Source organism: Notolepis coatsorum (assembly GCF_963971535.1).
Source record: "Notolepis coatsorum genome assembly, chromosome: 17".
In the NCBI taxonomy this organism is placed as follows: Eukaryota; Metazoa; Chordata; class Actinopteri; order Aulopiformes; family Paralepididae; genus Notolepis; species Notolepis coatsorum.
This window is the reverse complement of record NC_140181.1, coordinates 40,784,140-40,806,699: the sequence shown is the minus strand read 5'-3', so window position 1 is coordinate 40,806,699 and position 22,560 is coordinate 40,784,140. Positions and strand designations below refer to the sequence as shown.

The 22,560-nt window shown below is 41.9% G+C and overlaps 1 pseudogene across 1 annotated transcript in view; it reads right to left on the bottom strand.

Annotated features, from left to right (window-relative positions):
- LOC311244488 (forkhead box protein J3-like) overlaps nt 1-17,686 on the bottom strand; it is a 182,091-nt pseudogene extending 164,405 nt beyond the window's left edge. Inside the window, exon 1 of the transcript XR_014621001.1 lies at nt 17,336-17,686. The product of XR_014621001.1 is annotated as a forkhead box protein J3-like (transcript). The remainder of the gene's footprint in view (nt 1-17,335) is intronic.
- Between the last annotated feature and the right edge of the window lie 4,874 nt (nt 17,687-22,560).

Sequence of the window (22,560 nt, the reverse complement as noted above, 5' to 3'; positions counted from 1 at the left end):
TGTGTGTGTGTGTGTGTGTGTGTGTGTGTGTGTGTGTGTGTGTGTGTGTATTAGCGATGCACCGATACCACCTTTTCACTGGCGATACTTATTCTAAGTCCTAAACTTTCAGTAGACTACCGGCTACTGATCAGATCCATTGCTTTTACTGGAATTGGGTAGCTAGGCAACAGCTTGGGACCATGTTTATTTCCTGATACTGCAAAGCTTTCAATTAATACCCTGTGTTTTTATTTGCTTCAATCATTGAACACAACCGATCTATTATTTGGGACAGGCCTTTAATTCCTTTTGTCCAAAGGTCTGGCTCAGCAAAGATGGGAAATTATATGCTAATTGTTTATTTAAACCAGTAAGTATGAACATTACCTGTATAAAAATGAGGCTATCGAACAAATCATTTGATCTCGCTCAAGAGACACTGCATTCTCACTCTAGCACCCAGAGCCATTTATTACCAGAGTTTGGACTCTGGGTTTTGGGTTTCAAAAAGAGTTCTAGAGTGACTGTGGCTTTCCAACCTGGCCAAACTCTGGTAATTAATGGCTCTGCTAGCACCAATCGCACGCACTGAGAGAGAGGTTTGGAGGAATAGAGCGCTGTTGCTCTCACAAAGTTGCACTCAGTTTTACAAGTGTGTTACTAATGGTGAGTAAATTGCAGTTGTCATGCAAGCGTGCTGTATTTTCGTCCTTGGCTAAAATGATGTACTAGCAAGCATTGTGATGATGAGTGATGATACCATGTGCGGGTGTAGATGGATTTGTATGGATTGTTGAGAGAGAGAGAGAGAGAGAGAGAGAGAGAGAGAGAGAGAGAGAGAGAGAGAGAGAGAGAGAGAGAGAGAGAGAGAGAGAGAGAGAGAGAGAGAGAGAGAGAGAGAGAGAGAGAGAGCGCTACATAGAGCTACTAGGTTGTGCATCAAGTCAAACTGGGGAGAGATGGAGAGAGAGAGAGATAATGGACATATGTTTCACTGCTGCGTTAACCAGTTTTGCTCTGCACTGACTTGTAAAAAACAAAGCGTATGGTAAACGCAAAAACAATTCATTAAGACCCAGCTTCTAATTGTTGTCAAAATGTGTAGCTATACCCAGTCAGTAAAAGGGACTCAGCAGTCAGTTTGCTTTGATTTCTGGCATGTTAGACATGTTTCTTGGAATCTGATTTTAGTATTGGGGGAATTCTCAGATAAGCCTACTGCTACCCTATTTTAGCCAGGTGTATGTATATAGATGCATCCCTAATGTGTGTGTATCAGGGGAGGTTTCTATAAGACACCAGGTGAAGCAGTGTTTCACCAAAAAACTAACAACAAACATAACACACATATCACATAAAACATATTTTTTAAATGCCAAATTGTTCATGCAAATGACTATTTAAATCAAGCCAGTGTCACTGTTATTAAATAGTCGTGGGTATCGTGCAAAACAGCACCCACAGAGGAGTGTTCTGCTTTACTAACAACAGTAAGTCAATGTAAGTTGTTTCTGTTAAGATACGTTGTTGATTGGGCAGTTATGGTTTATGACACGTTTTAAGGCCCACCCAGTGAAACAGTGCTTCACCAAGGCTTTCAAATGATGTACGATGCCGCGATCCCTGCGCGAGACCAGCAGACCCTCCCTCTGCCCTCCTCCCTGTCAGACAGAAGACCACAGACCCTCCCTCTGCCTTCCTCCCTGTCAGACAGGAGACCAGCAGACCCTCCCCCTGCCCTCCTCCCTGTCAGACAGGAGACCACAGACCCTCCCTCTGCCCTCCTCCCTGTCAGACAGGAGACCAGCACCCTTCCCTCTGCCCTCCTCCCTGTCAGACAGGAGACCAGTAGACCCTTCCCCCTGCCCTCATCCCTGTCAGACAGGAGACCAGCAGACCCTCCCCCTGCCCTCCTCCCTGTCAGACAGGAGACCAGCACCCTTCCCTCTGCCCTCCTCCCTGTCAGACAGGAGACCACAGACCCTCCCTCTGCCCTCCTCCCTGTCAGACAGAAGACCAGCAGACCCTTCCCCCTGCTCTCCTCCCTGTCAGACAATCCACTGCTGTCAGAAGTCCAAGTAAGTCCTAACAAAAATTGTCATGTTGAACACTTATTGTATGGAAATAGTCTTTGACTATTTACCTTTTTGTTTTTTAAACTTGTTTTATGTTTCTATGATCGAGACAAATAAAAATCAAATCAAATGTCTTTTGAATAAAAGGTCATTGACATAATATGCTGGGTTTATCTGCTTAATGATTTGTTATTTTTACACATATACAGTCAGTGAGGGATAGATAGATAGCAATTTAATCTCTGTGCGTCCAGTACAGAGAGATCCCGTTGCAGACTAGCTTAGCACAGGAACTGACACTGTTAGCCTAGCTCGGTCAAAAGTGAAAAACTACACATTCCAACAACTCCAAAATGATATTGTTTTCACATTGTATCTACAGTATGTGTATTTACCGCAAGTAAAAATATCAATGTAAGAATGAGACATGTAGCTTTCGAAGCAGATACACTTTGAGTCAAGCCCCGTCGTAACTTTTGTCAACAAAACCAATGTGACTAGCTAACCTACAGAAGAACGACTAGCTAACCAACAGAAGAACGACTAGCTAACCTACAGAAGAACGACTAGCTAACCAACAGAAGAACGACTAGCTAACCTACAGAAGAACGACTAGCTATCCTACAGAAGAACAACTAGTGCATCACTGGTTCATCATGATTTTGGAAAGATTTGCCTGTAAGCCAATACATGGGTGTTACAAAGCACAGGCCAATGCCTGATGATAGTTTCCTATTGGTAGCCTACAGCCCATAACAGCAAATACAACAAACAATGAACTTGTTAATTGTAAGCATTTTATGTTTGCTTCGATGTGGTAAGAATATGTACATTTGATCGTTAACTCATTGGACGCCGACAACGCTTATATACGTGTTTGTCCGACAACCGTTGAACGCCAACCACGTATACGTTATTTGATCGTTATTTCTTTTATTCGATATTTCCATTCATTATCCATCCAGGGAGCCTGGTGTTATCATGGGGCTGAGTCTGAGATCGCTAAAGTGCAATACTGGCCGCATCCTACCAGGTGGCGGTATCGAGCACCATTTGAAACCTTGTGTATTGGGCTGTGCCACACGCTAAGCGCTCCGGGCGCTCTTTTCTAGTAACCTGAACCTAGGGCTTCACCCGATCGCATTGAATCGTTTTCGGGACCCCCGATTCATTATGCTGTGGTGGGTTATGTCATGGGCCAAATGGACATACGATCTACCAGATGGCAATCAAATAATTGGAATATTCTTTTTGGAATCCCACCGGCCACATGTAAGAGCAATTTAACGTCAATTTCAGCTTGATTGTGCCATGTTTTCATAGCCATCGCCCTGATCAGCGTATGTTGTTGTACTAAGGAATGCCGTTATTGACAATCAATTCATCAGAAACGACCCCCCCCCCCCTTTCATGCATTCATGATGGAACATAATACCGATCATATGCATTTGAATTTTTTATTGTAGCGTGTGTAGGGACGAAATGCCAATGGATTTAGTATAATACACATCGTGGGCTATTATAGCCTCCCAGGAATGACCATAGACTGCTCTAAAACCATACTTATATTCACCACGGTATAAAACGGGAATGTATGGATGAAAAAATTATTTCTTTTTCACATATTGAACGATAGATACTCGATATCAAATGGGCCATAGTATTGCATCCATAGATATAATATAGAATATAGTTATAGCCCTGCAAACAAGGTGACGAACTCCATTGGTTTAATGCGTGGCAGCGCATAGCCATATCCCGGAAGCGTGAACACTTAAGGTAACGCACTTGTGCTTCCGCATTGCTCTGATTGGCCCACTGACCCCACGTGACGCTACGCTCGTTTTCGCCCGCACGCCCGTAACGCAAGCGAGCCTTGTAATGTTAAGCGACCTACTCGCAGAAATGTAATGTTAATCGGCGGAATGTACATATTTATCAAAACAACTACCAGATTCACTCTACCAGATTCACTCATAAACGTTATATAACATAACGTTATATGCTGTTATTTCCCGTTTTATTCATAACGTTATATGCTGTTATTTCGCGTTTAATTCATAACGTTATGGGTTTGAATCACTGTACATTGAGGGGGGTTGAATCACTGTTTACACTCCCCACTACATTCGTCACTCAGTTTTAACATCGACGGTTAGCTCAACTCGTTCGTCAGCTTGCTGTGGAGCCTATGGTCAGTTGGTGACAAGTTCTAATCACTTCAATTCTTTTACTGCAACATATCCACTCTTGAACAATGAAAAACTCCTTTTTCTTCTATTTACAAATAAGAGCAGCTCTGAAGGCTCGCGGAGATGAACGTTATTTCGATTGATATGAATAGCTAGTTACGTTTATATAGAGATGATAAATTAATTAAACGTAAAAAAGAAAATAAAAGAATTGAAGTGATTCGAACTTGTCACCAACTGACCATAGGCTCCACAGCAAGCTGACGAACGAGTTGAGCTAACCGTCGATGTTAAAACTGAGTGACGAATGTATAATTTACACTTGTGCCAATTGCTTACTTATTATTAAGCTAGGTATTGTGCGAGTGTTGCTAATTAACCTGCATGGTTATTATTATTAACCTTTGCTGATTAACCTGCTGATTAACCTGCATGGTTATTATGTAGGGGGGATTACGAATGCATAATGCCGCGGCAACCTATTAATATCACCTATGCGACACATTAAAGATGGCGGCTTTGTGTTTTTCTGGAGAGCCTGCAACGAGTGACGCGTCTACGCTCTGTGCGTAGAGCTGCTGCGATTCACGAAGGGAGAGCGCTGGCCAATCAGAGCAATGCGGAAGCACAAGTGCGTTACCTTAAGTGTTCACGCATCCCGGAAACAGCGTGAGTTAAGGTTTTATTCTAATTTGCCTCATTTCAGCCTATTCATATTCAAATTGTATTTTTAGGGACGATTGACAGTCCTAATGTGTGTGTGTGCGTGTGTGTGTGTGTGTGCGTGCGTGCGTGCATGCGTGTGTGTGTGTGCGTGCATGTGTTTTCATGTGTATGTATGTGCATGGTGGAGAATGGAAGAGGTTGTGTGTGTATGACGGGGCATAATGAGAACGACGGACATAAAAGCGTGAAGGAGATATTTTCCAGAACCCCCTTGCTGCGTGTGCTCTGCGTGCGAGTGTTTCACAAAAACGCATTACAGAGTTATATACATCATCTATGTCTGAACAGCGCCTGCTGATCACCGCAGCCTACAGCGTCTCTCTCTGTGAACAAGTCCCACTGTGAACAACAGCTGACTGCAATCACCTGAACTGGAATGAACCGGTCTTACATAACACTTCCTTTGACTGCCATCACTGGTGTTCCCAAAGCCCTGCTGTGCTGGTCAGGTACGTCTGGGAGTGGAGGGTTCATATATTATGAATTATGAATTATGAAATTATGAATTTCCCTATTACTAAAATCTGTATCCAGGAAACATGTAACATAAACATGCTAGAAGTCAAGGCAAAGTGACTTGAATCTCTGCATTATTATTATAATATTTATTTTTAGATATGTTTTTTCTGCATTTTACAGATTTTTTTTATGCAGCATAGGTCCTGGGCCGGATTCGAACCCAGGATGCTGTGATTACACTGCGAGCGCAGCTACGTGTTGCACCACCGTGGCGCCCGAATTTCTGCATTTTTAACACATAGCATCTCTCTTGATTATTATTGATTGATTATATCTCAATACTTTTTTTTCATTGAACCCAAACTGATGGTCTAAAGTCTTTACTGTTCAGTAAGATTGCTACTTGGTATCTGCCTATAATGAAAGTTTAGTACTCTTGGAATCGATATCGACGGCAGTGGAAACGCGGTGCATCACTCGTTTATTCTGAATCAAATCCACAATAGCTGCAACCACATAGGAGCAAGCAACCACACCCACCCTCACACACACACACTCCAGCCCCCTATGGCAATAACTGAGGGATGGGTATTGGGTACCTTTCACATTTGAACCGATATCGGTACCGGTACCGGTACCTGTGAATCGATACCGGTACCCAACGGTACCTTTTTTCTGTACTTTAGTCTAATTTTTTTTTATCTATCTACCTCAGTTGTAAAAAAAAAATCAAAACTTAATATTTAATAAATATATAATGTATTATTTATTATTCATTATTACTTCATTATTATTTACATCTTACTGATGTAAAGCACTTTGAACTGCAATCCCCTGTATGAAAGGTGCTATACAAATAAAGTTATTATTATTTATTTAGAACAACATATATATATATATATATATATATATATATATATATATATATATATTTTTTTTTTTTTTTTTTTTTTTTAATTTTTTTATTATTGCAAAACAAAACTTATTAAAAGTCAGTACTCAACACACAATGTATAATGAAACTTTCAGTAAAGGTGGTTAAAATATATGCAAGTACAGAGACAGGATAAAACAAAAATAGTCAATAATAACATTTTAACCGTATACCGTGTATATCCAGCGAAGTTACAATTATATAAATGTTAGTATATAATATACCCCTAATACCTATTTTCTAAAACCCTACACACATATGCTCCAGCTCAAACCCCCCCCTCCCGGACCCCCTCTTGGATAGTACCTCCATTATCCCTCACTCCTAACCAGACATCACCATTATAGGCTAGCTTTTATTCTCTCCACCACTTCTAACCACATTAACATTTTGGATTCATTGAGCCCCAGAATTCTTGCTGTTGATGTTTCTTGATATATCACATCGAGATATGTAAGAAACCACACTTTCCGGCACATTTTTTCCGGTTGAAACCAACGTGATGCAATCAGTTTTTTAGCTACTGTGATACCCGATAAAACCAATCTTTTTAGTTGTGGGTTCACTGCAAACTCAAAAACATCATTCAATAGCAATACCGCGGGGTGTACAGGTATATTCCAAAATACGAGTATTGATAATTGTTGGGACACATCTTTCCAGAATGCCTTAACTGGTGGGCAGTCCCAATACATGTGCATAAATGTTCCTTCGTCCCCATTTGTACATTGGGAGCATTTGGAGTCTTGTATAAGCCCCATTTTGCACAGCCTTATAGGAGTCAAGTATGTCCTGTGAATATAGTTCAGATTGATTTGTTGATGATCCGGGTTCCTTGATGTAAGTCGGACATTTGCCCAGGCTCCTTGCCAATCAAAGTCATTTTCCAGGTCTGGTATATCCCTCCTCCAGACATTGTCTAGTTGAAGGGTTTCGTACGAGGACGTTAGTAATTGATAATAAAAACCTGATACAAAACCTCCCAATGTATCTCTTTCATAGAAAAATTTGTGGTATCTGTGGTGTTCAATTGGTATGTGTAATGGAACACCGTGAGATCTCATACAAAGTCGTAACTGTATGTAAAAAAGCCATGTGGACTCGGTGAGGTTAAACTTTATGCATATTTCGACATAACTACAGAGGCCCTTGTTATTAAAAATATCCCCTAATGAGTGTATGCCTCTTTCTTCCCATACAGGGAATCTTATAGGTCGTTTTCCCATTAAGAGAGCATTGTTATTGAATATGGGAGTGTGATTATGCCATACTTGATGGTTAGGAAATTTCCTTTGTGTTTCCCGCCATGTCCTGATTGCATGGGTTATTATTGGGCCAAATTCTCGCTCACAATGCTTGATTGAAAGTTTAGTGTATGCTATGTCTTTCAATCTCTGTGGGGCTACTATGTTTTCTTCTAATTTTCTCCAAGATACCAAAGCCTCGGGGTCAAACCATATCTTCTTCAATGGTCTTAATGTGAAGGCATTAAAATATTGTAAAAAATCTGGGACTGCCATGCCACCGTCTGCTTTACTTCTCTGTGCGGTGGATCTTTTTATGCGAGGTGGTTTGTTATTCCAAATAAATTTGTATGTGGAGGTTTGTAATCTTTTCCAGTAGCCCTCTGGAGGAGGTAACGGAAGCATTGAGCTGAAGAAATTGATTCTTGGTAATACATCCATCTTAACTATTGATACCCTTGCCTGTACTGAGTTTTTAAGTTTTGCCCACCTGTCCAGGTCGTCCTTGATTTTGTTCTGTATTTTTGTGTAATTGTGCTTCACCGTTTGTCTTATGGTGGGAAATATTTCCACACCCAAGCATCTGAAATGTTTGACCATGGGTATCGCACCTGGGAGGGTTGTCTCTTTTTTTGCACTGGTGTTAAGAGGAAGAAAAGCCGACTTAGGCCAATTTATTTTAAATCCCGATAAATCACCAAAGTTCTCTATCAACTTGAGTATAAGCGGCAATGTGTTGTTGGGGTTTTGCATGAACAATATTACGTCGTCCGCATATAAACTAATTTTATGATGTGTGCCCTTGATTACTATTGGTTCTATGTGTTGGGATTGTCTTATAAATTGTGCTAAAGGTTCTAATGATAGATCGAATAGACCGGGACTAAGAGGGCAACCTTGTCTGGCTGAGCGCGATACCGGAAAGATATCGGAGATGAATGTGCCTGTTGTAATCCTGGCCGATGGGTCCTTGTATAGTACTTTAATCATATCAATGAAACCTTTTCCTAACCCCATCCTTTCCAATACTGCCCATAGAAACGACCATTCCAACCTGTCAAATGCTTTCATAGCATCCAGGGATAGTATCGCCTTAGGTGTGATGTCCTCTTTGTCTGTATCTAGTACGTGCAGTATTCGCCTTATGTTATCATTGATCAGGCGACCTTTTATGAAGCCTGTTTGGTCCGTATGAACTAAAGACGTCATATGCTTTTGCAATCTGATGGCTAATATCTTAGAGTACAGTTTGACATCGGTTCCGAGGAGGCTTAAAGGACGGTAACTACCGCATTCAGTGGGGTCTTTGTCTTTTTTGTGAAGAACTGAAATGAGTGCGGTATTTTGGTGTTCAATGAAGCTTCCCTCTTTGACTGAGTATAAGATCATATTTAGTAATAAGGGTCCAAATATGTCCCAGCAAGAAATGTACATTTCTGATGGGATACCGTCAATTCCCGGAGCTTTGCCGTTTTTCATTCCGGATATGGCCTTCTTGAGTTCTTCTAATGTGATCGGTACTTCTAACTGTTTAGCGTCTTCATCCGTAAGTTTAGGGAGAGTAATTTGATTAAGATATGTGTCTAATTTGTCTTGATCAAAGGTCGTTTCTGAGTTATATAAATCGGAGTAGAATTCTTTGAATGTATCGTTTATTATTTTGGGTTCTGTTACTAGAGCTTGTTGTTTCCTAATGGCAGTTATATCTGCAAATTTTGCATTAATTCTTAGTCGCATGGCTAATAGGTGACTAGGTTTAGAACCTTGGAAGTACTGCTGTTGTCTAGTGCTGCGTATTTGCAATTCCGATTTTTGTCTGTACATTGCTTTGATCTCTGTCTTTAGAATGTTAACTTGGTTATCTAGTCTAGTAGAGTTGTTGTATTTTAAAGAATTAAAAAGCGTTGAGTAAAGCGTTTCCATTTCAGACAGTTTTGTGTTTTGATTTTTGCGCAATATGGAGGTAAATCTATCCGAGAAATCCTTGATCATATTCTTTACCGACATCCATAATATTCTGGGATCTTGCACCGAGTTAGCATTATCTTGTAGGAATACTGTGAGAGCTTCTTTAATTTGTGTAATGAATTCCTTGTTGTTAAGCAGCATCGAATTAAAACGCCATCTTGGGGCCCGGGTAGATAGTGTACCAAATGTTGCTTTCAGGATTAAGTAGCAGTGATCTGATAGCGCATTGGGTGTCATTTCCACTTCGTATTTATCAAATATTCTCGGGGATGCAAAGACGTAATCAATTCTGGATAGTGTGTTGTGTCTCGCCGAACGACAGGAGTACTTGCGGGTCATGGGGTTAAGTGAACGCCATAAATCAGTTACTCCTGTTGATTTCGACCAATCTTTTAATGCTTTAGATGAATTCTTTTGTTCGCTGGAGAAGGAAAGGTAAGTTTTGTCCATCCTTGGGTTCCAAATGGCATTAAAATCCGCACCTATTATATATGAGTACTCGGGATGGTTTAACATTTCTCCTGTTAGTGAAGTGAAGAAACCCACTTCGTACAAATTCGGGGCATATACCGCTGCCAATGCAATTTTCCTGTTATTGTGTATAATCCTAGCTATAGTTATGCGCCCCTCAGCATCCGACCATACCCCTTTCAATTCGATATTTAATTTGCGTCTGACGACTATGGCTACCCCTCTAGTTCTCGTAGCAAAAGAAGAGTGACCAATATTATGGTATATGTTATCCGCTAACGTATTTATGTCTCCCTCTAAAATGTGCGTTTCGCTTAATAAAGCCACGTCCACATGTTCTTTTTTCATCAGTGTAAGCACGCTTTTGCGCTTGTGTTGTTTGTTTATCCCACCGGTGTTCCATACCATTATATTCAAACTAGCCATAGTCTATGTATGTTTTCGTGTAGTTTTTGGTAATGTTTCTGGAGTATGAAGCTACAATAGATGCACATCCAATTAATGAGGTCCCGTTGAGAGCTGAGCTTAAAAACATATATATATACAAATAAAAATCCCCTATTTTCCCCTCTCCCAGAAAGTCGAACATGCCTGTGTTCCAAGAACACATCCTCCGCGATTGACTTTCTCCCATGGTCCACCGGATTGCCCAACCTGAGCATTGTAATCCTAATTTTCCTATGCTCATTGCCATAGGATCTAACATTTCCATTCTATTGCAATAGAATGTCGCTTTTGGTCTTGCACCTTCCCTTACTGTAATGAAGTATTGTGATAAATAACCTAAAGATAAAAATAAAAAATAAAATAAAAAGAGAATAAACCTTTATCGACATATTCCTTTGAACCCTCCACCAACGTGTGGGGGGGGAAAAAAAAGGAAAAGATTGTAGATCAATATTGACACCTTAATGTGAAGAACATTGGAAAAGAATAATGTAAGTTAAAATATATTTAAAAAATATATAGTAATATTGACACCTTAATGTGAAGAACATTGGAAAAGAACAATGTAAGTTAAATTATATTTAAAAAATATAGAGTAATGAGAAGAAAAAATTAAATAAAATAAAAATCAATGGAAAGATATAGATAAGGAATAAGAGATAAATAATTATCAACGTGGAGAAGCCACTAGAACCGATTTAACTGATTAGATAAGATAGAAAAGCAGCGCCTTTTAGCGCTTCAATGTGCCTTTAATGGAGTGATTACTTAAATTGTTAGAATAACCTTGCTGTGCTCATACGTTTATGTGTGGATAATTTTAAAGTATTATTAAGGGCTGATTGCACTTCATTTAATTTATTATCTGCTATGTGTATGCACACCGAATGTTATTGTTAGAGTTGTATGCTTCGTTGTCATGGTGCCTTATATTCTAGAAGGTTGTAGAATATACTAGTGCCTAGACTATTTTACATTCCAGAATGATCTAAGAGACCCAGGGCATTTGAGCGATAAACCCAGAATATTCCAGATAGATCTTTTTGCATTGATATTTATTTGTCCCCTCAGAGACCAGAGACTGAAATTATAATGTATTATGAATCGTATTATACACAGTACACTTTGTTATAGACGACTTGCATATCGTTTGCTACTTTGATGAACACAACAATGTCATTCCAACACTGGTGGAATGACCTCATTGATGAACACAATAAAGTCATTCCAACACTGGTATATATTTAGAGAGAGGCTTAACTGATTCCGGCATTTTCGTCATGCTTTCGTCATGCATATATATATATATATATATTGGTGCTGTCAGGCGATACAAAAAAATTATCTAATTAATTACAGGATTTGTAATTAATTAATCTAATTAATTGCATTTTAATCGCATAACCATTTTAGGCCTGATATTCTATATTCTATAATCATATTTCAAATTGCATGTGTCCGGATGGCAGAATTCAGTACTGTATCTACAAAACCTTCTGTTTAATCATCTTCCATTTATTCATTTGCTTAGATGTTTCATGGCTGGTCAATTTTAGCATGGTGTTATTCACAGTCAAAGATAAAAAAAAAAGATTTAATTGATATTCTCATTTGGTTCATTACAATTTACTCAAGCCTAGTAACAGACACAGTATTTCTGACACTGGGAATACCGGTACATTCCCTGAGATCCATAGATGTCCCTAGAATCAGATACCAAGAACATGCAAATGGACCATATTAAAAAAAGTCTGTAAATGTGTATTCTACGTTCTTATGGAATGAATGAGATTAAAAAATATTTTAATAAAGAAATTTAAAATAATTTTTTTTAAATACATTTTGAGTTAATTTTCATAACACGATAATTTGCTGTGTAATTAATTAATCTAATTAACGCGATAAACTGACAGCCCTAATATATATATATATATACACAGTCACACACATATCTTTAAATAAATGTTATGTTTATTTAAAGAAATATGTTTTACAAATTAACTAAAAAGGTACACATCTATATATTAGGGATGTCCGATATTATCGGCCTACCGATATTATCGGCCGATATCGGCATTAAAATGTGATATCGGAAAATATCTGTATCGTTTTTTTTTTGCATTTCTATAACCTTTATTTACCCAGGCAAGCAAGTAAGAACAAATTCTGATTTTATTTATTGTCAAAAGTATGCATAATGTTGTGTTAATTCCACAACAAGAGATATGTAATGTTGATTACCTGAAATTATTCCATTTTTTGGGGGGGGGGAAACCATGCATATATCGGTATCGGTTGATATCGGTATCGGAAATTAAGAGTTGGACAATATCGGTATATCGGTATCGGTAAAAAAGCCAATATCGAGCATCCCTACTATATATTTAAATACAAAATAAATAAAGGTATTGTATTTTACAAAATAACAAGTATAAAACTAGGGTAAACAAACCACTCTAGCAGTAATTAACACTTTAATCGCCATGGGTTAAATTCATAATTTACCATCCCTCGCCAGCTCTATTTGTCTATGGAGAAGTTCCCCTTCTTTGCAGGGCTATAACTTTTTAAATTCTATTGCTAAATTGCCATTATTATGGCCCATTCAATGTCCTATATGTATTGTTCAGGGTGTAGCAACGTTAAACTTTTTCATTCACATATTCATACTAAAATATGGTCTAAAGTATAAGTATGTTTTTATCGTTTTCTGCAGATTTCTTCAGAACATGATTTATAGCCCTAAATGCATTATATTGATGATCAAATACAGTTTGGTAGGAATCTGTGCGAGATAAAAAGTTTCAACTGGACGTGGTTCTAGAAGTTTCTACGCATCATCTGATGATGACCGGATGGGCAGGGGATCGTTTATAATTCCGTGGGCAGCGTTAGATGATTCATCCAGAGTGGGTCATATGTTCATCAGATCAGTTATTATAGAAGACGTTAGAAAATAACGCTGAATCTTACCGTGGCTTCCTCGCGCCGCTGGCAGATGAGCGTGGAACAGATTTTTTTCTATTATGGGATGTAGAAATGCCAGATCCATTTCCAGGTTGTATAATAGTATATACGTCCAAATAACGTTGTTTATTGAGTTAGGGCGAGCAATCTATTATCCAGTGTTTCAAGATGGAGTCGCGGGAGCTATAGCGAGTGGCCGGACCACATATGGATGAGCACTACCGGTTCAAAGGTTAATATCCGGTTGGCGATCTGCCGATCGGCCACCAGATGGCGCTCTTGAACAGCTAGAGAGTTGAGAGGAGATCAGCAGTGTGTCTCAGGGCTCCGGAAAGGAAATATGATTTCGATGACAGATTTTTGAAATATTGACATCAAAGACGAGTTACGGCGTCTTCGGCAGATTGAGCATGGCTCGGAATGACGTGAAAACTTGTCCGCGGCGATCATAGTGTTAACTATTCTGCTGATCAAAAAATACACATCTATATATTTAAATAACAAATAAATGAAAGTGTTTTACAACTGATTAAACAAACAAACAATCTAGCAGCAATGAACTACTCTGCTGCTGATTGAGTATTCTAGCAGTTATTTTTCAGAAAGATTAACATGTTCACTCTCTCTTGTAAGAGCCGAGCCCGCGCCACACTTGTCCCCCGCTTTGGAGAAGACCCGCTGTGCGGTGTGTGGCTTGTTTACTGACGTCACATCCGCCACTCTTCTGTACTGCTGTCTGCTACTGCTAGGCTGCACTGCTAGCCTAGGGACTGGGAGCTAACGTTATGTCCGACGATTAGCCAACGTTAGCTTAATAACGTCAAATGGGTTACAAATAAGTATATGTGGAACTATGGACGGAGTAAGCCGACCGCTAAAAAGAAAACCCACCGCGGCAGCGAGAGCACATAACAAAATAAAGTTTCGAGAGGAGTGGAACAGCCCTGTCAGACTCAGAGCAGAGGTGGAAACTTTGAGCTACACTTTCTAACAACCTGCCCACTGTAGCAAAATATCAGAGCCATATCTCCCCATGAATTGCAAACACCCAAAGAAAGTTTGAAAACATGTATTGTGCACGTGTCGTTGACGTTAACGTGCGGTTTCGTTTTGCGGTAAACAAAACATGACGTCATCGGATTAAAAAAATTATAATAATTTGACAATTGGCACCGTTGGATCTCACGTGAATCAATACTCGGTACTAGTACCGACATGTTTCGGTAGGTACCTTTAAAAGTACAGAATTCTGTACCCATCCCTAATAACTGTGGCCACTAGAAGGTGGGGACACTTTTGTGGACCAACCGACCGAGTGAGTGAGGTATAGAGCTGCTGGTCGCAGCTAATAAATGTCCTTCCTGGCTATGGGATGTAGACACTACCCTTTCAGACAGGATGTGATGATATTGATAACTATCTTTCCTGGCTATTGGATGTAGTAGACACTACCCTTTCAGACAGGATGTGATGATATTGATAACTATCTTTCCTGGCTATTGGATGTAGTAGACACTACCCTTTCAGACAGGATGTGATGATAACTATCCTTCCTGGCTATGGGATGTAGATACTGTCCCACCCAACGGGCTCTTTGCTCTTCACTGCCACTTGGTGACCATAGTTGATCCCTGCATTCACAAGTGTCTTTGACAAAATGGTTCATGGTTTATGAAAGGGGGCGTGGATAAATTATAGCGGGTGGGCAGGGGATAACCTTCACCAATGCAAAAGGAACTCTGCTGAGTCCAACGATGCCTCTCTCACAAGTGTCTACAGGGGTGTGGCAGAATGGTGTGTGTGTGTCCTTCTGCATAGTCTGGATCAGCGCCATGAGACTGTGGCAATTCAGCCAAAATTACCCTCCCCTTCCTCTATATGCAACACTATTTTGCAAGGGCACCGCTGCTGCATCCTGGGCTTAGCGCCGCCCAGGATGATTGTGATTGGTTTAAAGAAATACAAACTAGCCAGAGCATTTCTTTCCCTATAGTGGAATGATAATAGGATCAGTCAGACCTTTCTCCAGTGCTGGAACAGTGCTAATGTAGTGTGGAGAGAGAGGTATGGCTATGTGAGACTACCTTCTGCATGACTGCATGTGGGAAACACAATTGTACAGATTTGTTGGTTAAATCAACTTATCAATTAGTCAATAAGTATGTCTTTAACGGTAAAAGGACTGCATTTATATAATGCTTTAATCCAAAGCGCTTTAGAGCTTATGCCTCACATTCACCCATTCACTCAACTCATTCACCGACGGCAGAGGCAACCAGGCAAGGTGCCAACCTGCTCATCGGGAGCAGTTAGGGGGTTAAGTGTCTTGCTCAAGGACACTTCGACACGCTGCCGGGAGGAGCTGGAATTGAACCAGGAACCTTTCGATTACTAGACGACCGCTCAACATCCTGAGCCCTTTAATGGAGGAAAGCCCAATTGTGCACAATGACTTAAACACAAACTATCTCACTGGCAAAATGATTGGTTGAAATGAACAACAAAGTCGTTTTTCAAGACAGACAGACTCAACATTTTCATAATGACAGCATATGGCTTCAGATTGACTAAGATACACCCGACAGAGGAATATTGCATATAGCTTCACACTGAATGGGATCAAATGAACAGTGGAAATCAATACAACATTGAACTACTGTACATACTGTATCTCAAAACATGCTCGGTCTGCGCTTCCAAAAGCAGCGTAGGAGGTTTGAAATAGAGAAGAAATACTAGGAAACTAGCGAGTGAGAGAGAAAAGAAAACACCACCAACAATCCTTTAATGATGCTACATGAATGCAGTCGCACAGGCGAATCGATTAATCTGGAGTCCTAATTATCAGATGGCAACATCCTGGCGCCTACATCCAGCGGTGCCGGTTGGAGAAGCCAGTCAGACACTGTACTGAGAAGCCAGTCGAGCTTCATTTATACTTTATGATTTTTTAAATGGAGGCCATAGAGCCAAGCGCCACAGAGGTAATGATTGGGCTTGAGAACAATGAGGCCAGATTTCCTGTGAAATCACACAACCTTTGGGCTTCATTGTTCAATTCAACCAATAACTTTGATATCCAAAACAACAAAGAATCTGTTTCAGTGGAGGCTGGCAACTTATCTGAAATACCACTTGTATTCTCCACTGTTGAAAGATTATAAGAGGAGGAACGTCATTCTTAAAAGATCCTTTAGCTCGGGGAACAGTGCGGGGAAGATTATAGACAGGCAACAAACACAGGTTACTGAGAGGAATGAGAGAGTGAGAGAGAGAGAGAGAGATAGAGAGAGAGAACAAGAGAGTGAGAGGGAAACGGAGAAAGAAGGACACAAAATAATGAGAGAAAGAGGAAAGTGTGGATCTCAGACAGATGAAATGGCTGATAGTCTCCTGGTGTCACACTGGAGGGATCTATTCCTCTACTGCACTAATAAGGCACCGCCGTGGGGATCTATTCATCTGTCTCCAATAACATAGCCACCGTTTCCCACTCACACTGGCCCGGGATTTGCATGGCAACATTTACATAAAGATTTAATAATGCTGTCTCCAAGAGACGGGACGGATGTGTCAATCAGCGGCCCAGGCTCATTGAAATACCTGCGTGTTCCTGAAGGTATCGGATGTGGACGTTATTGGTGGATACGTGACAGAGCGTCAGCAAAAATATTCCATATATACCATATCCGTATCTACATTTGGGAGTTAAACAGCGGCTAGCTGTTAAACATACACAGTATACATTTCTCTCTCTCTCTCTCTCTCTCTCTCTCTCTCTCTCTCTCTCTCTCTCTCTCTCTCTCTCTCTGCACTTCTCTCTCTCTCTCCGCACTTCTCTCTCTCTCTCTGTCTCTCTCGCTCTCTTACCTTCCAGCCGCTGCCGGCCTCTCTGTAGTAAGGGAAGTTGTCACAGATCCACTGGTAGATCTCGCTCAGGGTCATCCGTTTGCGCGGCGAGCCGTTGATGGCGAAGGTGATGAGGCTGGCGTAGCTGTAAGGCGGCTTGCCGTCCCTGTGCTGTGCAGCCTCTTCCTGGTCCAGCGTGGTGCCCGGGTCCAACTGGGCGGCCTTCTTGCCCGGCCCGTACCCGTGGTGGTGGTGGTGTCCGTGGTGGTGGCCGTGATGGTGCCCGGCGTCCACCTTCTGGATGGCCGCCCGCATGCTGAGCTGGGGGAGCCAGTCCATGGACGTCAGGCTGCTCTCCAGTTCAGAGGTCATGGTGGCGCCTGGGGGGCGAAGGGGGTTTACGGGCGGGAGCGGGAGTCAGGTGGGGTGGGGTGGAGAGGGGTCAAGGGTGTCGGGAGATTCAGTGACGTACGGCGAGGAGGCTCTCCCTCGGCTCACTGGGTGGCTGCTGCAAGGCGGCCCTGGCTGAAATCTGGGAGGAGAGGGAGAGAGATCCGTTTACTACTTCTATTCAGCTCATTTAGCCACAGCAGACATACACAGTGTCAAGTCAGAGGAGGAGAACATACTTGGCTGGATACAGAAGAACACGGAAAGTCAACTCGCCTGCTATTTAAAGATTTTACATTTACAGTGTAACAGTGACACGGGAAGACACGGGAAGACATAAGACATTTTGATATGTTTATGTTCTTTAATTTAGCATAGAACTACGCTTCTGATGACATGCTACGTAGTCCATACATTACACAGCTCCAATCCATTCATTTTGCAAGCAGAAACAAACAGCGCTAAAGTACATAGTATGGCATAACGTGTCTTACTCTTTCCGTTCCTTTCCATCTCTCCTCTGGTCCAAGCATCTGTGGAATTCGCTGAAGTGGAAGGTAGAGTCTCTCTCCGGTACATGTTCACCAGTAACTCGTTTAGCCTCAGTAAATGAGCCTTGGGGCTGTAACACACAGAAACCACACACGACAGAGGGTGACGTGAAGCTTGTTCTGCCAGACAACCTTCATGAGATATTCATTTTCATGCAACCGGTCGGCTGGCCCCGGCATCCATCCAACGGCGTTTACAACTCTTCCCCCCTCTCCCTCTCTCTGTGTATTCTGCCTATCTGGGCTTGCCTCCCTCTCTCTCTCTCTCTCTCTCTCTCTCTCTCTCTCTCTCTCTCTCTCTCTCTCTCACTCTCTCTCTCTCTCTCTCTCTCTCTCTCTCTCTCTCTCTGTCACTCTCTTTTCCCTCCAAAGTGGAAATGGCAACTGGATCCGCAGAGTGACTAAAAGCTGGAGAATTGTTTTCACAAGTGCCTGCCAAATGGGGGGGGGGGAGAACAGCTCGCGAGGAATTCCGACTCTCCAGAGGAGCCCGAAAGACTCGTCTCCCCCTTCCATCGCTTTCTGTAACCCCCCCCGCTTGCACCCACCACCACCCAAACACCCCCTTCCCTCTCCTACTCCCACCCAGTCACTCTGTTCTCTTACTGTCTACGTGCCTCACTCTCCTGTCAAATCCATGCCCTGTCTCCCCCCACATCTCAGACCCAGACAAATGCAAACAATGAAAGCACTCAAGAAGCTTCAGCATTTTAATTTCTTAGCTATTTTTAGAACGGAGGGGGGAGGGGGGGGGGGGGGGCATGCAGGCAAACTTCTAATGCATCCTGTGCAAGAAGGGTTGGAAGTTTCGACAGGGAACTTTCAGTGAATAATTTTATCATGACTCAGGGAATAAATAAATAATAAGATACTTTTGATAAAGTAAGAAGATCTGCTCGCTCGTCCTTCTTCCCCTTGTCAAGGGCAGATTGGTAGATCTATGGCCACTTGTGACCCTAGAGTAAGTATGTCAAGGAGAGTGAGTCATCACTGGGAGTCCAGATGTGGCATTCAGAAGAACCAAACCCCCAACACACAACAACAGAGAGAGAACTGCGTCGTTCCCAAGTGCACAATTGATGCTTTTGAAAACCAATCACCCTGGATATTGAGGCGAGGCAGGTAGGACCACAGGCCATCTTTCCCTGTCAAAGAAAAGGCCAGTAAAGTGGACTGATATTATCCACCGTAAACCCCAACATTGAGGAGTTAACTGTGCAGGGTAGGGGGGGGTTCATCCTCCGAAGGATCCAACTACATCTACACCTCAACCTTCATCTGGCATCCCATACAGTAACCTTCCAGTGTCCTTGAACAACAAAGGACCCATCGGCCCACGCCTTTTCCCTTCACATTCGCCATGTGTATCATCTAGCGAACGAGGAACTTCAATGCGCCTTCCTACCAGAGGGAAACACAAGCCCCCTCTCTCTCTTCTCTCCATGGATCCCCCTGGAGAGCTTGATGCAGCAGGAGGAAGAATACAAGGCCAGGAAACACACTGCGCCTGCAAGAAAAACCCTGCTTAATTACCAGTATAAAAAAAAAGACGATTAAAAAAAGAAAATGTTTAGCACACACTCATCTAGCTAAACAAGCTAGGGGAATGGGACCCAGGGGAGGAGAGAAGGAGAAGGCCACATTGCCACCCGTCTCTTCCTCAAGGCCCTGGCACTGTGGGAGAAACCAGATCCAGCGCCCTTCCAATCCCAGGAAGCCATCGTAATTAGTGCACCTTTTTTTTTCTCTCTGAAGGGAAGGCAGCGGTGCTGAGAATGGAGGGGTGCAGGGTGGAGGGGTGGGGGCACGAGGCACACAACAACAAGTACTTATTTTCCCCTCATTATAAGGAGGCTGAAGCTGCAGATCAGGCTGCCACAAGCCCCGACCTGCTGCGCCGCCTCCATTGTTGTTGTCAGGGAGTTTGGAGGAAGCGTGGGCTGGCCCACACGGCGTGGCGTAGCGGCGTGGCGCTAGCCTGGTGAGGTGCCGGGATGATGAGTAATGAAGAGGAGGGGGTGGAGATGGGAGAGGAGGGGGGGGTTTGGGGGTTGACTCGGCTTCTGGGGAGATGGTGGTGCCATGCGGGAAGATGCAGCCAACGACCCAGTCTACTGGTCCCCTGGTGACAAGCCTCACCTCCACACTCTGTCCTAATGTTATTGTCCTTTACAGTTAAAATACGTCTACCCCAGGAGCCTTCCTGTTGTCAGGAGAAAACAATTATAACTGTAGAGAAGATAAGGATTTAGTTTACCATATGCTATTTTATACGTTTGTGTATCTAAGTTTAAGTTTGTTTATTTATTTTTTTACCCAGGGACAGTGCACATTAACACAATGGGGACGAACAACGGATATCTCTGTGTTTCGATTCCACCCGTTGTGGACAGAAGCACGGATATATCCGTGGGAAGTTGTTATTGCTTTTATTCCATTTGAATAACCTATTCAAGGTCGCCGAGCGGCACTGCAGATTTACCCTACTCTTTGAATTCGAGAAGGTGCAATACCGGCCAGATCCTCTTAGGGGCGCTATCGCGATAATGCAGTGTGCACTGTGGCTGAAGGGAGCATTCTTTTTGTTGACTTTTTTTTGGAGTTTCCAGTAGCTGGATTCTATATGTGTAGCCTGTACCTTGGATTACGTTTTGCATCGCAGATTTCACCATGCAATAAGGGGATTTATCATCAGCCAATGGACATATCGATCTACCAGATGACGATCGATAACAGGGAAATGCTCGGGGGGATCCCACCGGACCACGGTAAGATCTATTTCACGTAAAGTACATCCCGATCGGGCCTTGTTTTGATAGCCATCCATCCGATCGGCCTATGTGGCTAGTTAGACGAACACGGTTATTTGTAATCAATAATAAGAAACAACGTCCGTCCCCCCCCCTTTCATGCATACATGCTTGAGGATCGTGCCGATCATATGCAGTTTGAGTTTTAACTGTAGCATTTGTATAACGGAAATGCCATTGGATATAACGTTATTAGCTATTAGCCCTTTATCTCGCCTCCCAGAAAATATACTAGACCAAATCCCGTATAACGCTTATATTCACGGCGCTATAAAATGAGAACGTATTGATGAACAAATTATTTCTTTAATCCATTTTGAAGGGACGGTTTATGGTCCCAATTGACAATGAGAATGGACAGATAGCAATACTATAAAGTATAGATTTAGCTCTACAAACAGCCCCACGTCTGTTTACATTTGCTGGCCCTCTACCATTATATTAGACGGGCCCCAATGGCCATCAATGTGTTAATGAACATCTTCAGTTTCCACATCAATGTAAATGTGCTAGAATTAGCTAATGAGCTAGTTTTCATCTGTGGTCCCTGCCTAACATGCATGTCTTTATCTAGCCTCTGGGGTTTACTGAATTATCCCTTATCTGTGATTTAAGATTCCTGCTGTTAGGTCAGCCTATTAGATGAGTTCTAACAACCGACTGTTGTCTCCCCATATGAAATGGGAGAAAAATAAGAAAAATTCACAACTAATATAGCTAATATAACAACTGTAATGGTCACCTTACAGGTCATAAAAACTAAGCAAGACAGTCAAAGTGAAAAATAGTGGTCTTGGCAAGTCAAAGTTAAAAACAAAACAAACAACAGGAAGTATAAAACAGTGAAGTAAAAAAAAATATTTAAATCAGGGAGTATCTAATCTGCTCATCAAATCAACCCATTCACTAGAGCAGGGGTGGCCAACCAGTCAGAGACTAAGAGCCACAAAAATTACTGTGGTACCACAAAGAGCCACACCATATATACCAGCGTTTCTCAACCTTTTTTTCAGTCACGGCACCCTTCATGTGTTTATAGGTCCCACCCTCTGGCCTCTGATGTTGCTAATGTCTTTTTTATTTGGGCCTCACAGGGTTAACCTCTTAAGCCCGAGCGGTCTGATACTGGACCGCAAATGACATCAGGCCATAAATCCATCTCTACAGCATGTATGAATTATTGTTGCGTTTTCTTTTCAAATGTAGCCAAGAGTAAAGACCCTAACCCTGTCAAAACAGCAGTCAAAGTGTATATTTTCAGCATTACGTTTGTTTACCAATGATTGTAACTGTATTAGTGAAATATATGATTATAGAAATCTCAGGGCATTGAGTCGGAAACCAACGCATATTGACGGGAGGAAGTGGCGCAGCCAAAAGTGAGTGTAGTCTTTTGAAGGAAGAGACCCAGGGCTTTTGATGGACTTTCGAATTTCGAAAAACTACCCTACCCAGCTCACGCCAGCCCCTGTCAATCATCTGACTTCTGGATTAA